Genomic DNA, 18,138 nt, shown 5'->3' on the forward strand with positions numbered 1-18,138 from the left:
ACATATCCCGAGTCCCCGTGTCTCCTCATATCCCGAGTCCCCGTGTCTGTCTCCTCATCTCCCTAAGAGTCTCCTCATCTCCCTAGTCCCCGTGTCTCTGTCTCCTCATCTCCCTAGGAGTCTCCTCATCTCCCGAGTCCCCGTGTCTATGTATCCTCATCTCCCTAGTCCCCGTGTCTCCTCATCTCCCTAGGAGTCTCCTCATCTCCCGAGTCCCCGTGTCTCTGTCTCCTCATCTCCCTAGGAGTCTCCTCATCTCCCTAGGAGTCTCCTCATCTCCCGAGTCCCCGTGTCTCTGTCTCCTCATCTCCCTAGGAGTCTCCACATCTCCCGAGTCCCCGTGTCTCTATCTCCACATCTCTCTAGGAGTCTCCTCATCTCCCGAGTCCCCGTGTCTCTGTGTCTCCTCATCTCCCGAGTCCCCGTGTCTCCGTGTCTTCACATCTCCCGAGTCCCCGTGTCTCTGTGTCTCCTCATCTCCCGAGTCCCCGTGTCTCTGTGTCTCTGTGTCTCCTCATCTCCCTAGGAGTCTCCACATCTCCCGAGTCCCCGTGTCTCCTCATCTCCCGAGTCCCCGTGTCTCTGTCTTCTCATCTCCCTAAGAGTCTCCTCATCTCCCGAGTCCCCGTGTCTCTGTGTCTCCTCATCTCCCTAGGAGTCTCCACATCTCCCTAGGAGTCTCCACATCTCCCAAGTCCCCGTGTCTCTGTGTCTCTGTGTCTCCTCATCTCCCTAGGAGTCTCCACATCTCCCTAGTCCCCGTGTCTCCTCATCTCCCGAGTCCCCGTGTTTCTATCTCCACATCTCCCTAGGAGTCTCCTCATCTCCCGAGTCCCCGTGTCTCTGTGTCTCTGTGTCTCCTCATCTCCCTAGGAGTCTCCTCATCTCCCGAGTCCCCGTGTCTCCTCATATCCCGAGTCCCCGTGTCTGTCTCCTCATCTCCCTAAGAGTCTCCTCATCTCCCGAGTCCCCGTTTCTCTGTGTCTCCTCATCTCCCTAGGAGTCTCCACATCTCCCGAGTCCCCGTGTCTCTGTGTCTCCTCATCTCCCGAGTCCCCGTGTCTCTGTGTCTCCTCATCTCCCGAGTCCCCGTGTCTCTGTCTCATCTCCCTAGGAGTCTCCACATCTCCCGAGTCCCCGTGTCTCTGTGTCTCCACATCTCCCGAGTCCCCGTGTCTCTGTCTTCTCATCTCCCTAGGAGTCTACACATCTCCCGAGTCCCCGTGTCTCTGTGTCTCCACATCTCCTTAGGAGTCTACACATCTCCCGAGTCCCCGTGTCTCTGTCTCCACATCTCCCGAGTCCCCGTGTCTCTGTCTTCTCATCTCCCTAGGTGTCTCCATGTCTCCCGAGTCCCCGTGTCTCTGTGTCTCCACATCTCCCTAAGAGTCTCCTCATCTCCCGAGCCCCCGTGTCTCTATGTCTCCTCATCTCCCGAGTCCCCGTGTCTCCGTGTCTTCACATCTCCCGAGTCCTCGTGTCTCTGTGTCTCCTCATCTCCCGAGTCCCCGTGTCTCTGTGTCTCCTCATCTCCCGAGTCCCCGTGTCTCTGTGTCTCCTCATCTCTCTAGGAGTCTCCTCATCTCCCGAGTCCCCGTGTCTCTGTCTCCATATCTCCCGAGTCCCCGTGTCTCTGTCTTCTCATCTCCCTAGGAGTCTACACATCTCCCGAGTCCCCGTGTCTCTGTGTCTCCATGTCTCCCGAGTCCACGTGTCTCTGTCTCCGTCTCCCTAAGAGTCTCCTCATCTCCCGAGCCCCCGTGTCTCCGTTCGCGTGCCCGATGGAGGCCGCGTTGTGTGTGTGGGGGGGGGGGGTGTTCGCGTGGCCCCCGGTGGGCAGCAGGGGGTCACTCGCCCCCACCCCCCCCACCCCCAGGCAGGATGAATATTCACGCTCCGTCCGAGCCGCGCGTAGCCCTCAGGATTAGTTGTCCCGGGCACCAGATCTCCCGCTGGGGGAAATGAAAATTATTACATCTCCATATTTACAGCCTCCTCCTCATCCTCGTCCTCGTCGTCGTCGTCAGCCATCCCTGCAAAAACAAGCGGTGCCGTGACCTCAACACTGCTGCCGCTGTCTCAACAGCGCGCCACTGTCTCGCTCTCTCCATCGCTCGCTCCTCTCTCCCCATCGCTCGCTCTCTCCCCATCACTCTCTATCTCTCTCTCTCTCTATCACTCGCTCTCGCTCTCAACATCACTCGCTCCTCTCTCCCCATCGCTCGCTCTCTCTCTCCCCATCGCTCGCTCTCTCTCCATCGCTCGCTCTCTCCCCATCGCTCTCTATCTCTCTCTCTCTCTATCACTCGCTCTCTCTCTCAACATCACTCGCTCCTCTCTCCCCATCGCTTGCTCTCTCTCTCCATCGCTCTCTCTCCTCTCTCCCCATCACTCTCTATCTCTCTATCACTCGCTCTCTCTCTCGCTCTCAACATCATTCGCTCCTCTCTCCCCATCGCTCGCTCTCTCTCTCCATCGCTCTCTCCTCTCTCCCCATCACTCTCTCTCTCTATCACTCGCTCGCTCTCTCTCTCTCTCCATCACTCTCCTTTTATGTTTACGATCAGAGGAAACAAGAAAATGCTCGGTGTAGTCGGCACTTTGCTCCGTTCATCATTTAGTTTTTTATGCTTTGCTTTGTGTAAACCCCCCCCCCTCCTTTTAAAAATAAAGACCCAACAAAATATGTTTTTCTTTTTTTCTGCTCTCCTCACCCCTTCCCTCTCTCTACCCCCCTCTCTGCGCCCCCTCTCTCTGCCCCCTCTCTTCCTACTCCATTTGGCTCTCTCTCGCTCACTCGCTCACTCTCCCTCTCTTTTCTTTATAACTACGACAAGTGCTGCACCTGCACGCAGCCCTTCCCACAGTCAAACGGCCTCCGACGGGGTAGCTTAGATCTGCACGCACAGAGCTCTCTACCGTCATCTGCCACCGAGCACACGGCCTCCTCCAGCGCCCACTGCTCCTTGAAGGCCGGCACGGCGTAGGTCAGCCGCGCGTGGCGGAACTCCGGCCCACACACCCTGGCTCCGACCAGAGCGCGGAAGATGCCCAGGCCGCTGGCCGGACGTTGCCCCTCCAGGGCCACCTTCCTCGCCCTGTACACGGCGAGCTTGGCGTAGCCGACGAGCACGTTGACCGGCCCCTGAAGATGTTGGGGTCCGTTGCCCTTTGGGTATCCAAAGATGAGGACCGTCGGGGAGAAGTGGAGGCTGAACCTTAGGAGGATATTTCTCAGGACCTTGAACACAGCGAGTCCAGGCTCTTGCACTCCACGTATTGGTGCGCCACCGTCTCCACTTTACCGCAGAACCGGCACTCCGGGGACGTGTCGGTGAAGCGCGCCGGGGAGACGTTGGTGGTGACGGTGCCGTGGGCGATGCTCCAGCCGAGGTCGCCGATGCAGTTGTACGTCGGGCTGGAGTAGAGTTGCCTCCAGCGAGGCCTCTCCGGAGAGACGCAGGGCTAGGGCTTTCCTCCAGGCATGGTCCTTGTGGCTCCTCAGGGTGTCCTGTTGGTGGAACCGGACCAAGTAGGAGTAGAGCACCTTCCTCTTTCCATTTGCGAGAGCCACCTCCGGCAGGTCTTCCAGCCGGCACAGGTTGTGATCCGCCTTCGCTTGTCGGCATTGGCGATGCAGTGGTACGACTGAAAGCTCCGGTGGAGGGGGACCGAGAGGGGCCTCGTCATCCCCAACGCCGACGGGGGGGGGGGGGGGGTGGCGTTCTCCCCGCTGCTGCTGAGAAGGCCCCCTTGGCTTCGGCCAGGATCCGGGCAGCCACCCGGAGCGACTGCAGCCCCCCTGTCTTTGCGGCCATGTCTGCTGGTCCGAGCCACCGGCCTCCGTGTTTCAGGCTCCACCAGATCTCCCATCCTGGTGAGCCGCGCGTTGGCAAGGCGCCTCTCCATGCCCGGGGAGGCGGTGGTGGATGGCAGCTTTGTCTGCGGGTTCCTGAGGATCGGTTCGAAGACCAGATCCTCGGCCGATCGCAGCTGGTTCAGCCTCCTGACGGCGAGGGAGCTCCACGTCCGCAGGACGCTTCTGTAGAAGGGTGGCAGCTGTCCCAGTGGGAAGCCCTGCAGGTCCATGTAGAATAGTTGTTTGGAGCACTGCAGACCCCCCCAGCTGTTTCAGGAGGAAGGAGGCCGTGATGCTCCAGGCCGGTGCAGGGGCGGCGTGCAGCAGGAACTTTTGCGCTGCCTGCAGTCGGAAGGTGGCCAGCTGACTCCGCACGCACACCAGCCCGTGACCGCCCTCGTCCAGTGGCAGGGCCAGGACCCTGGCCGCGACTCCGGTGTCCTCCACCCGACCAGAAGAAGTCGAGGACTCGCTTCTGAAGTGCGTTGACGAGGCTCATGGGGGGGTGCAGGGAGAAGAGTCGGTGCCACAGCATGGACGTCACCAGCTGGTTCACCACCAACGTCTTTGTCCTGAAGGTGAGGAACTTGCACAGGCGACCCCGGGTGCCCAGCTGCTCCTTCACCTTCTCCTCCAGCTCGACCCAGTTCCTCTGCGGTGGTTCCTCCTCTGGTCCGAGGAACACCTCCCAGGTGGTGCAGCAGCGATGTTGTGCTCCAATTTGATGGCTTTTGCCTTCTAGGGACATTCGGTCATGTCCCACGCTCCAACCAGCAGGCCGCTGCACTTTTGCCAGTTCATTTTTGATGAGGAGGCTTTCGAAAAGACCTCCTGGCACTCGTGCGGCAGGGCGTACATCATCCAGGGAGCGCAGGATGAGGAGGAGGACGTCGTCGGCGTACGCCGTCAGGACCAACTTGACGCTTGGTTCCCTGAGCACCGGGCCGCTGAGTCTCCGCCTTATGAGACTCAGGAAAGGCTCTAATGCCAGGGCATAAAGTTGGCCCGACAAAGGGCATCCCTGTCTCACTCCTCGCTCGAATTTGACCGGGGCAGTGAGGGCACCGTTGATCTTGATCATGCACTCCGCCTTGGTGTAGAGTAGGCGGATCGTTCGGACAAAGGCATCCCCAAAACCAAAGGTCTTGAGGGTTCCCAGCAGGTATTTGTGGTCCACTCTGTCAAAAGCCTTTTTCCTGGTCAAGAGCCAGAAACGCGATTGGAATGCCCAACCTCTGGGACACCGCGATGAGGTCCCTGACCAGGAAGATGCCGTCGTGGATGGTTCGTCCGGGGATGGTGTAGGACTGGTCCCCTTTTACGACTTGTGCAATCACCCCTTTCAGTCGTAGGGAGAGAGCCTTCGTCAATATTTTGTAGTCTGTGTTCAGGAGGGACACCGGACGCCAGTTTTGTAGGTGCCTCAGGTCTCCGTTCTTGGGAAGCAGAGTGAGCACCGCCCTCCTCCAAGACTGAGGCATCACCCCGGTGACTGAGGCTTCCTCCAGCACCTCTCTGTAGTCCTCCCGCAGGGATGGCCAAAAAGCGGCGTAACACTCCCCTGTTTGCCCGTCTAACCCTCTTACAGCTGCGTCAAAGTCAGTCCCGGTGAGCTTTTTCTCTAGCAGCTCTTTCCCGTCTTCCCCCAGGGTGGGTAGACCACTCCATGCCTCCGCCTGGGCCGGTTCCGATGTTTCTTCAGGGGAGAACAGGCTGCCGTAGAAGTCTCTGATGACGGTCGACTTCTGCTGGAGTTCGTGCACCAGGACACCGTCACCATCAAAGAGGCACTCCATGGATTTGCGTCTCCCGTTCTGCCTCCCGAGGGAGTAGAAAAGCGGGGATCCCGTGTCGAGGTCCGTGATGAGCTTCAGCCGGGATTGCACAAACGCTCCCCTTGTCTGCTCCTCCTGTAGCCCTTTGAGACGCTCCCTATTCTCCTCGTATTCTCGGAGAAGAGCGGGGTCGCTGTCCTCGGCGAGGCGACCCTCCAAATCGAGGACTAGGGCTTCCATGTCGGTGATGTCCGCGTTCTTCAGTCTGGTGCTCCCCCAGGTGTATTGTTGGCACAACAGCCTGGTGTGCACTTTGCCCATATCCCACCACTGCGCCAGAGAGTCGAACTGCGTTTTGGTTTTTCGCCACTCTTCCCAGAAGTCCTCGAACATTTATAAGAAGGCGCCATCCTCCAGCAGCGAGTTGTTAAAATGCCAGTGGGACGCACCCTCACGGGCCCTCTCCAGCCTGACACGGAGCACGATGAGGTTGTGGTCCGTGAAGGGTGCCGCCCTGATGCCAGACGTTATGGCGCACGTCACAAAGCTCTTAGAGACGTAAAATCTGTCGAGCCTGGACTGCGTCACCGAGCCATCGCGCCTCGTCCTCGTGTACGTGAACTGGCGTTGGCCCGGGTGATGTATGCGCCACACATCCACCAAGGCGGCGTCCTCCAGGAGTCCCTGCATTTCCCTCTTCGGCCCAACTCCCCCCGGCTGCCCCCCCCCCCCCCCCCGAACGATCCAGGGCGCCGAGTGTGCAGTTGTGGTCGCCACCCACAATCACGCACTCGTCTTCCGGGATTCCGGCCAGGTGCCTCCTCAGGAGGTGCAGAAACGGGATCTTCTCCTTGTTGGTCACCAGCGCATACACGTTCAGCAGGTGGGCGGTGACATCGCCCACCCTGACCGTTACCGCGAGCAGCCTTCCCTTCACCACTTCGGTGTGGGTGATGAGCTCGTGATGAAACCCTTTAGCGAACAGGCTCGCGACTCCACGGGAGGTGTTGTCAAGGTGGCTGTAGAAGGAGTCCCCTCCCCACTCCTTCCTCCAGTCATCCTCCACCGTGAGATGCGTCTCCTGAATGAAGAAGACAGAGGCAGCGTGTTTCCTCGCAAGAGACATTGCGGAAAACCTCCGCACTGCCTCCCTGCACCCGTTCACGTTCAGGGAGCCGATGTACATAGGCATTGCTTGTTCCTTGCCTCCGTGGCCTCCCACCTTGTAATTTTTTTGTGGAAATATCTCAGCTTTGCCCTCTTCTTGCCCCGGGGACTCGAGTCCCTGCTTGGCGAGGAGTCTCTCTGCTTGAGTCACAGAGGCCTTTATTGCCTTGCTGTCCTTCCATTGAGCCAAGGCAATGTCCGCTCTGTCCTCCCTCACGTTGGTCTCGTCGAGGAATTTCCAGAGATCTTCCGAGGAGACCAGGGGAGTCTGAGGGTCAAGGAGTGTAGACCCCTGGCTGCTCTCGCTACCCAACGCTGAAGCAGTCGTCCCGATTTGAGTCGATTTCCTCGGCGTCCGGTTCAGCTGGAAGAGCTGCAGCGGCTGGGCTGGCGCATGGCCCAGCGGCGTCCTCTCCCCCGGCGTCAGGGATGGCCTGGGATGGCTCCTGCTCAGGCTCTTCGGGTGGATGGCCCCGGTGTCTCTTCCGCTGGTTTTGGATCAGCAGTGGGACGGGGACCTTCCTCCTCATTTCCATCCATTTCGTCCTTGCCCTTGGTGAGTGTCTCAGCCACCAACTTCTTCCTCTTGGTCAAGGGCTTCATGCATAGCTGGCGGGGAGTGAGTGTCTATGACCACAGTATTCGGGTCGATTTGCGTGGCGATGTCGCCTTCATCGTCCACGGTCTCCTGCTGCGGAAAGCCCTTCTCCAGACGCACGCCGCTTCTTCCTCTCGGCGGGTTTCTTCCTCGCCGAACCGCGCGTCACTCGGCGTGGCGTCCAGGAAGGCAAAAACCGCGTCTTCGGCGTCTGGGCAGCCGTTCTGCTTCCTCCCCTGGTGTGTGGGGGGGGGTTTCACCGCTTCTTCCTGTTCGAGGTCTGGGAGGGGTTCCTCCTCCGAATTTGACCCTTGAGATCCGGGTCCTTCTGTATTCTTCCTCTCGCGATTTGTCGCTTGAGGCGGCGATGATGTTGGGGCCGCGACCTCAGGTGTGGGAGGCTGCGTGGCTGGCGGGTCCGGTGTGGGCTGTTGGGGGGCTCGTTGCAATGGGGGCTCTCGCTGCTTTGCCCCCCTTTGCTCTGCCTCCCTCCTCCTCCGCTCTTTTCTCCGACCCTCGCTGTCGTCGGTTTAGGGCAATCCCTTCGGGAAGTGCCCCTCTTCTTTGCAGAGATTGCATCTGATGCAATCCTTGGCGTAAAACAGCCTGTGGGCAATGCCTGCATAGACAACGACAAAGGAGCCCTCTTCCTGCTGTCCGGGAGTCAAAAGGACGTGCGCCTGCCTCTTGAAAGATGAAATGTGATTCAGAGCAGGGTTTGTGCACCCCAGTGGCAGGGCACGGTATTGGCACCACGTCGGTGCCCAGCTTGGACACGTGCTCCAACACGCGCCCCAACACGCGCCCCAACACGCGCCCCAACACGCGCCCCAACACGCGCCCCAACACGCGCCCCAACACGCGCCCCAACACGCGCCCCAACACGCGCTCCAACACGGCCTCGTCGGGGACGTAGGGCGGCACGCTCGATACGACTATCCGCGCCGCCTCGCCGAAGCGACGGGTTCCAGCCGGACGTGGAGTCCCCCCCGCGGTCATCCCCTTCTCGACGGCCGCATCGGCCGCCTTCTCCGTGGTCAGGAAGAAGACGGCGTTCCCGCTGACCCTCGAGGCGCGGGTGACGGCGGCCGGCGGGACGATGGCGGCCGGGGCCTCGACGCACGCCTCGATCGTGACGGAGCTCCAGGCGTAGCGGCGGACGCCGTTCTCGCGCTGCGGCAGCGGTCGCTGCGCGCTTGGGGGGGGGGTTGGCCTTGGAGCAGATGCCCTAGCAGGGGGCCTCGTGACTCCAGGCAGATTGGCAGCTGCGACTTTTGCGTAGGTGGCCATTTGGTTCCTCGTACCTTCAAATTCTGCCCGACTGTGGTGCTGCGCTTATATGTACAGAGCTCCCCTCGAGAGAATGTAAACTGAGGATGAATAGAGAATCCTCGGTGAAGAAGATAATGAAAGAAAAAAAAACGAAAGGAAAGAGATATATTTATTTATTCAATGAACTATTTTTATTGAATAAATTATGAAGCAGTAAATAAATAAATAAATTGCCAGTGAGACCTAATTATACATTTGCGTGTTAAATAAATGAATGTATTCTTCAAACAAATCTACTTTTTAGAAAAATTTGTTTACTAAATACATTCACTCATCGTTGAATAAATATCACTTAGAGTCCTTGCACACACGTGGAGGCAAACAAAAAAAACGCAGTGTGTTAAGGAATCATTAACCACTCTCCACATTTCGATTTAAAGCTTTCGTGACTGCAAAGATTCATCTTCTTTGGTTCTTTCGGTAAAGTCACGTAGAATGAGAATAAAATAATAAATTAATAAAATAACACGATAAAATTCTCACGACGTTTCGGCCACAACACGAGTGGCCTTCATCAGGTGAAGGGACGAGACTGTCTGGAGGACAGCGCTGGAGCGAACACAGCCAAGCTCAGACCGCGACCTTTAACCTGTGTGAGAAGAAACAGAGCACCTTGACAAAGGAATTGCATAAAAAAATTAGCATTTAATTGTTAAAGTGAAAGCCTACACATCCACAGAGGCACCTAGTACAAATCAAACAGGAGACTGTAGCATTGAAATAGCTGAGTGATTAGCTTGTGACTGGTCACAGAAATGGCTATGTTAAAGTCAAAGCCTACATATCCACAGAGGCACCTAGTATAAATCAAACAGGGGAATTTAGCATTGAAATAACTAAGGGATTAGCTTGTGACTGGTCATAGAAATAGCTATGTTAAAGTCAAAGCCTACACATCTACAGAGGCACCTAGTACATGGGCGCCAAAGGGGCTGCAACAACTCAACTATCATATAGTAAACCGATGTGAAAAAACCTAAGTCTAAATTACATCAATATAATAAATGTACTCAATATATTCTTCAATAAGCTGAGCTATTAACAGTAACTGGGTATACACTACACTATATAATAAATACCATATAGTAAACCAATAAAAACTAAAATATAAACTTCCTCAATGTTATCAATAAACTCTATATTCTCCAATCAGCTAAGCTACCAACAATAAGTCGTTATACTGTATATCACAATGCTATATGGCGAAAAAATTGGTGGATTCTTACCCTGAACTCTAGCACCACGGATAGCTACGAGCCCCGTTCAGACGGATGAGTTCATCCATGGTCGGAACGGGGGAGGGTGAGAGAGACAGCTGCGAGGCGCTGTTATACTCCATGTTGTAAACCATACCATTAACCGTGGTGTGAGAGGTATTAAGAGTCAATACCAGCGAAAGAGCTGTGGTCTGAAGGTCATCGTAAAATACAATTAATTAAGAACCGAAATGGTTTAAAACATCTTTCCAATGGTTACTAAGCCAGAATCCATCTTCTCGGTTGAAATTGTCTCTGTGCTTGTATATGTGAATGGCCTCATGAACGAATCTCTCATGGTAGCCGGTTGGTTTGCAAAAAACCTCCGTCTTGGAGAAGTCAATGTCATGTGAGCCCACTGAATTATAACAGTGATCTGCCACGGCAGAGGAGGATAGCTCGTAGCTATCCGTGGGGCTAAAGTTGAGGGTAAGAATCCACCCATTTTTTCGCCATATAGCATTGTAATATATAACGACTTATTGTTGGTAGCTTAGCTGATTGGAGAATATATAGAGTTTATTGATAACATTGAGGTAGTTTATATTTTAGTTTTGTATTGGTTTACTATATGGTATTCATTATATAGTGTAGTGTATACCCAGTTACTGTTAATAGCTCAGCTTATTGAAGAATATATTGAGTACATTTATTATATTGATGTAATTTAGACTTAGGTTTTTTCACATCGGTTTACTGTATGATAGTCGAGTGGTTGCAGCCCCTTTGGCGTCAATGTACTAGGTGCCTCTGTAGATGTGTAGGCTTTGACTTTAACATAGCCATTTCTATGACCAGTCACAAGCTAATCCCTTAGTTATTTCAATGCTAAATTCCCCTGTTTGATTTATACTAGGTGCCTCTGTGGATATGTAGGCTTTGACTATAACATAGCCATTTGTGTGACCAGTCACAAGCTAATCACTCAGCTATTTCAATGCTAAATTCTCCTGTTTGATTTGTACTAGGTGCCTCTGTAGATGTGTAGGCTCTGACTTTAACATAGCTATTTCTATGACCAGTCACAAGCTAATCCCTTAGTTATTTCAATGCTAAATTCTCCTGTTTGATTTGTACTAGGTGCCTCTGTGGATGTGTAGGCTTTGACTTTAACATAGCTATTTCTATGACCAGTCACAAGCGAATCCCTCAGTTATTTCAATGCTAAATTCTCCTGTTTGATTTGCGCTAGGTGCCTCTGTGGATGTGTAGGCTTTGACTTTAACATAGCCATTTCTATGACCAGTCACAAGCTAATCCCTCAGTTATTTCAATGCTAAATTCTCCTGTTTGATTTGTACTAGGTGCCTCTGCGGATGTGTAGGCTTTGACTTTAACATAGCTATTTCTATGACCAGTCACAAGCGAATCCCTCAGTTATTTCAATGCTAAATTCTCCTGTTTGATTTGTACTAGGTGCCTCTGTGGATGTGTAGGCTTTGACTTTAACATAGCTATTTCTATGACCAGTCACAAGCGAATCCCTCAGTTATTTCAATGCTAAATTCTCCTGTTTGATTTGTACTAGGTGCCTCTGGATGTGTAGGCTTTGACTTTAACATAGCTATTTCTACGACCAGTCACAAGCTAATCCCTCAGTTATTTCAATGCTAAATTCTCCTGTTTGATTTGTGCTAGGTGCCTCTGTGGATGTGTAGGCTTTGACTTTAACATAGCTATTTCTATGACCAGTCACAAGCTAATCCCTCAGTTATTTCAATGCTAAATTCTCCTGTTTGATTTGTACTAGGTGCCTCTGAGGATGTGTAGGCTTTGACTTTAACAATTAAATGCTAATTTTTTAATGCTAATTCCTTTGTCAAGGCGCTCTGTTTCTTCTCACACAGCTTAAAGGTCGCGGTCTGAGCTTGGCTGTGTTCACTCCAGTGCTGTCCTCCAGACAGTCTCGTCCCTTCACCTGATGAAGGCCACTTGTGTTGTGGCCGAAACGTCGTGAGAATTTTATTGTGTTATTTTATTTTATTAATTTATTATTTTATTCTCATTCTACGTGACTTTACCGAAATAACCAAAGAAGATACTCTCCACATCACTTGCTCTCCCCATCACTCTCGCTCTCTCTCCACATCACTCTCTCACTCTCTCCCTTTAGCTCTCTCGCTCCCCATCACTCGCTCTCCCCAACACTCTCTCTCTCTCTCCACATCACTCTCTCTCCATCACTCTCTCTCTCCACATCACTCTCTCCCCATCATTCGCTCTCCCCATCACTCACTCTCTCTCCACATCACTCTCACTCTCTCCACATCACTCTCTCACTCTCTCCCTTTAGCTCTCTCGCTCCCCATCACTCGCTCTCCCCAACACTCTCTCTCTCTCTCCACATCACTCTCTCTCCATCACTCTCTCTCTCCACATCACTCTCTCCCCATCATTCGCTCTCCCCATCACTCACTCTCTCTCCACATCACTCTCACTCTCTCCACATCACTCTCTCTCCACATCACTCTCTTTCCCCATCACTCTCTCTCCCTTTAGCTCTCTTGCTTCCCATCACTCGCTCTCCCCATCAATCTCTCTCTCCACATCTCTCTCTCTCTCCCCCCACATCACTCTTTTTTTACGATCAGAGGAAACAAGAAGATGCTCGGTGTAGTCGGCACTTTGTTCCGTTCATCATTTCGTTTTTTTTGTTTTTTTGTTATGCTTTCCTTTATGTAACCCCCCCCCCCCCCCCCCTATTAAATGAAAGACCCAACAGATGGAGATTAGTCCACACACGGGGTAGAAGGGAGTGAGATGGAACAGATGGAGATTAGTCCACACACGGGGTAGAAGGGAGTGAGATGGAACAGATGGAGATTAGTCCACACACGGGGTAGAAGGGAGTGAGATGGAACAGATGGAGATTAGTCCACCCTCGGGGTAGAAGGGAGTGAGATGGAACAGATGGAGATTAGTCCACACACGGGGTAGAAGGGAGTGAGATGGAACAGATGGAGATTAGTCCACACACGGGGTAGATGGGAGTGAGATGGAACAGATGGAGATTAGTCCACACACGTGGTAGAAGTGAGTGAGATGGAACAGATGGAGATTAGTCCACACACGGGGTAGAAGGGAGTGAGATGGAACAGATGGAGATTAGTCCACACACGGGGTAGAAGGGAGTGAGATGGAACAGATGGAGATTAGTCCACACACGGGGTAGAAGTGAGTGAGATAAAACAGATGGAGATTAGTCCACACACAGGGTAGAAGGGAGTGAGAAGGAACAGACGGAGATTAGTCAACACACGGGGTAGAAGGGAGTGAGATGGAACAGATGGAGATTAGTTCACACACGGGGTAGACGGGAGTGAGATGGAACAGATGGAGATTAGTCCACACACGGGGTAGAAGGAAGTGAGATGGAACAGATGGAGATTAGTCACACACGGGGTAGAGGGGAGTGAGATGGAACAGATGGAGATTAGTCCACACACGGGGTAGAAGGGAGAGAGATGGAACAGATGGAGATTAGTCCACACACGGGGTAGAAGAGAGTGAGATGGAACAGATGGAGATTAGTCCACACACGAGGTAGAAGTGAATGAGATGGAACAGATGGAGATTAGTCCACACACGGGGAAGAAGTGAGATGGAACAGATGGAGATTAGTCCACACACGTGATAGAAGTGCGTGAGATGGAACAGATGGAGATTAGTCCACACACGGGGTAGATGGTGAGTGAGATGGAACAGATGGAGATTTCAGACACGGGGTAGATGGTGAGTGAGATGGAACAGATGGAGATTAGTCCACACACGTGGTAGAAGGGGAGTGAGATGGAACATATGGAGATTAGTCCACACACGTGGTAGAAGGGAAGTGAGATGGAACAGATGGAGATTAGTCCACACACGTGGTAGAAGGGGAGTGAGATGAAACAGATGGAGATTAGTCCACACACGTGGTAGAAGGGGAGTGAAATGGAACAGATGGAGGTTAATCCACCCACGGGGTAGAAGGGAGTAAGATGGAACAGATGGAGATTAGTCCACACACGGGGTAGAAGGGAGTGAGATGGAACAGATGGAGATTAGTCCACACACGTGGTAGAAGGGGAGTGAGATGGAACAGATGGAGATTAGTCCACACACGTGGTAGAAGTGAGATGGAACAGATGGAGATTAGTCCAGACACGTGGTAGAAGGGAGTGAGATAGAACAGATGGAGATTAGTCCACACACGGGGTAGAAGGGAGTGAGATGGAACAGATGGAGATTAGTCCACACACGGGGTAGATGGGAGTGAGATGGAACAGATGGAGATTAGTCCACACACGTGGTAGAAGTGAGTGAGATGGAACAGATGGAGATTAGTCCACACACGGGGTAGAAGGGAGTGAGATGGAACAGATGGAGATTAGTCCACACACGGGGTAGAAGGGAGTGAGATGGAACAGATGGAGATTAGTCCACACACGGGGTAGAAGTGAGTGAGATAAAACAGATGGAGATTAGTCCACACACAGGGTAGAAGGGAGTGAGAAGGAACAGACGGAGATTAGTCAACACACGGGGTAGAAGGGAGTGAGATGGAACAGATGGAGATTAGTTCACACACGGGGTAGACGGGAGTGAGATGGAACAGATGGAGATTAGTCCACACACGGGGTAGAAGGAAGTGAGATGGAACAGATGGAGATTAGTCACACACGGGGTAGAGGGGAGTGAGATGGAACAGATGGAGATTAGTCCACACACGGGGTAGAAGGAAGTGAGATGGAACAGATGGAGATTAGTCACACACGGGGTAGAGGGGAGTGAGATGGAACAGATGGAGATTAGTCCACACACGGGGTAGAAGGGAGAGAGATGGAACAGATGGAGATTAGTCCACACACGGGGTAGAAGAGAGTGAGATGGAACAGATGGAGATTAGTCCACACACGAGGTAGAAGTGAATGAGATGGAACAGATGGAGATTAGTCCACACACGGGGAAGAAGTGAGATGGAACAGATGGAGATTAGTCCACACACGTGATAGAAGTGCGTGAGATGGAACAGATGGAGATTAGTCCACACACGGGGTAGATGGTGAGTGAGATGGAACAGATGGAGATTTCAGACACGGGGTAGATGGTGAGTGAGATGGAACAGATGGAGATTAGTCCACACACGTGGTAGAAGGGGAGTGAGATGGAACATATGGAGATTAGTCCACACACGTGGTAGAAGGGAAGTGAGATGGAACAGATGTAGATTAGTCCACACACGTGGTAGAAGGGGAGTGAGATGAAACAGATGGAGATTAGTCCACACACGTGGTAGAAGGGGAGTGAAATGGAACAGATGGAGGTTAATCCACCCACGGGGTAGAAGGGAGTAAGATGGAACAGATGGAGATTAGTCCACACACGGGGTAGAAGGGAGTGAGATGGAACAGATGGAGATTAGTCCACACACGTGGTAGAAGGGGAGTGAGATGGAACAGATGGAGATTAGTCCACACACGTGGTAGAAGTGAGATGGAACAGATGGAGATTAGTCCAGACACGTGGTAGAAGGGAGTGAGATAGAACAGATGGAGATTAGTCCACACACGGGGTAGAAGGGAGTGAGATGGAACAGATGGAGATTAGTCCACACACGGGGTAGATGGGAGTGAGATGGAACAGATGGAGATTAGTCCACACACGTGGTAGAAGTGAGTGAGATGGAACAGATGGAGATTAGTCCACACACGGGGTAGAAGGGAGTGAGATGGAACAGATGGAGATTAGTCCACACACGGGGTAGAAGGGAGAGAGATGGAACAGATGGAGATTAGTCCACACACGGGGTAGAAGGGAGTGAGATGGAACAGATGGAGATTAGTCCACACACGGGGTAGAAGGGAGTGAGATGGAACAGATGGAGATTAGTCCACACACGGGGTAGAAGTGAGTGAGATAAAACAGATGGAGATTAGTCCACACACAGGGTAGAAGGGAGTGAGAAGGAACAGACGGAGATTAGTCAACACACGGGGTAGAAGGGAGTGAGATGGAACAGATGGAGATTAGTTCACACACGGGGTAGACGGGAGTGAGATGGAACAGATGGAGATTAGTCCACACACGGGGTAGAAGGAAGTGAGATGGAACAGATGGAGATTAGTCACACACGGGGTAGAGGGGAGTGAGATGGAACAGATGGAGATTAGTCCACACACGGGGTAGAAGGGAGAGAGATGGAACAGATGGAGATTAGTCCACACACGGGGTAGAAGAGAGTGAGATGGAACAGATGGAGATTAGTCCACACACGAGGTAGAAGTGAATGAGATGGAACAGATGGAGATTAGTCCACACACGGGGAAGAAGTGAGATGGAACAGATGGAGATTAGTCCACACACGTGATAGAAGTGCGTGAGATGGAACAGATGGAGATTAGTCCACACACGGGGTAGATGGTGAGTGAGATGGAACAGATGGAGATTTCAGACACGGGGTAGATGGTGAGTGAGATGGAACAGATGGAGATTAGTCCACACACGTGGTAGAAGGGGAGTGAGATGGAACATATGGAGATTAGTCCACACACGTGGTAGAAGGGAAGTGAGATGGAACAGATGGAGATTAGTCCACACACGTGGTAGAAGGGGAGTGAGATGAAACAGATGGAGATTAGTCCACACACGTGGTAGAAGGGGAGTGAAATGGAACAGATGGAGGTTAATCCACCCACGGGGTAGAAGGGAGTAAGATGGAACAGATGGAGATTAGTCCACACACGGGGTAGAAGGGAGTGAGATGGAACAGATGGAGATTAGTCCACACACGTGGTAGAAGGGGAGTGAGATGGAACAGATGGAGATTAGTCCACACACGTGGTAGAAGTGAGATGGAACAGATGGAGATTAGTCCAGACACGTGGTAGAAGGGAGTGAGATAGAACAGATGGAGATTAGTCCACACACGGGGTAGAAGGGAGTGAGATGGAACAGATGGAGATTAGTCCACACACGGGGTAGAAGGGAGTGAGATGGAACAGATGGAGATTAGTCCACACACGTGGTAGAAGTGAGATGGAACAGATGGAGATTAGTCCACACACGTGGTAGAAGGGAGTGAGATGGAACAGATGGAGATTAGTCCACACACGGGGTAGAAGGGAGTGAGATGGAACAGATGGAGATTAGTCCACACACGGGGTAGAAGGGAGTGAGATGGAACAGATGGAGATTAGTCCACACACGGGGTAGAAGGGAGTGAGATGGAACAGATGGAGATTAGTCCACACACGGGGTAGAAGGGAGTGAGATGGAACAGATGGAGATTAGTCCACACACGGGGTAGAAGGGAGTGAGATGGAACAGATGGAGATTAGTCCTCCCACGGGGTAGAAGCGAGTGAGATGGAACAGATGGAGATTAGTCCACACACGGGGTAGAAGGAAGTGAGATGGAACAGATGGAGATTAGTCACACACGGGGTAGAGGGGAGTGAGATGGAACAGATGGAGATTAGTCCACACACGGGGTAGAAGGGAGAGATGGAACAGATGGAGATTAGTCCACACACGGGGAAGAAGAGAGTGAGATGGAACAGATGGAGATTAGTCCACACACGAGGTAGAAGTGAATGAGATGGAACAGATGGAGATTAGTCCACACACGGGGAAGAAGAGAGATGGAACAGATGGAGATTAGTCCACACACGTGATAGAAGTGCGTGAGATGGAACAAATGGAGATTAGTCCACACACGGGGTAGATGGTGAGTGAGATGGAACAGATGGAGATTAGTCCAGACACGGGGTAGATGGTGAGTGAGATGGAACAGATGGAGATTAGTCCACACAAGTGGTAGAAGGGGAGTGAGATGGAACAGATGGAGATTAGTCCACACACGTGGTAGAAGGGGAGTGAGATGGAACAGATGGAGATTAGTCCACACACGTGGTAGAAGGGGAGTGAGATGAAACAGATGGAGATTAGTCCACACACGTGGTAGAAGGGGAGTGAAATGGAACAGATGGAGGTTAATCCACCCACGGGGTAGAAGGGAGTAAGATGGAACAGATGGAGATTAGTCCACACACGGGGTAGAAGGGAGTGAGATGGAACAGATGGAGATTAGTCCACACACGTGGTAGAAGGGGAGTGAGATGGAACAGATGGAGATTAGTCCACACACGTGGTAGAAGGGGAGTGAGCTGGA

The sequence above is a fragment of the Petromyzon marinus genome, chromosome 67 (genome assembly GCF_048934315.1).
Source record: "Petromyzon marinus isolate PM22_M1 ecotype Great Lakes invasive population chromosome 67, UKy_Petmar_22M1.pri1.0, whole genome shotgun sequence".
Classification (NCBI taxonomy): Eukaryota; Metazoa; Chordata; class Hyperoartia; order Petromyzontiformes; family Petromyzontidae; genus Petromyzon; species Petromyzon marinus.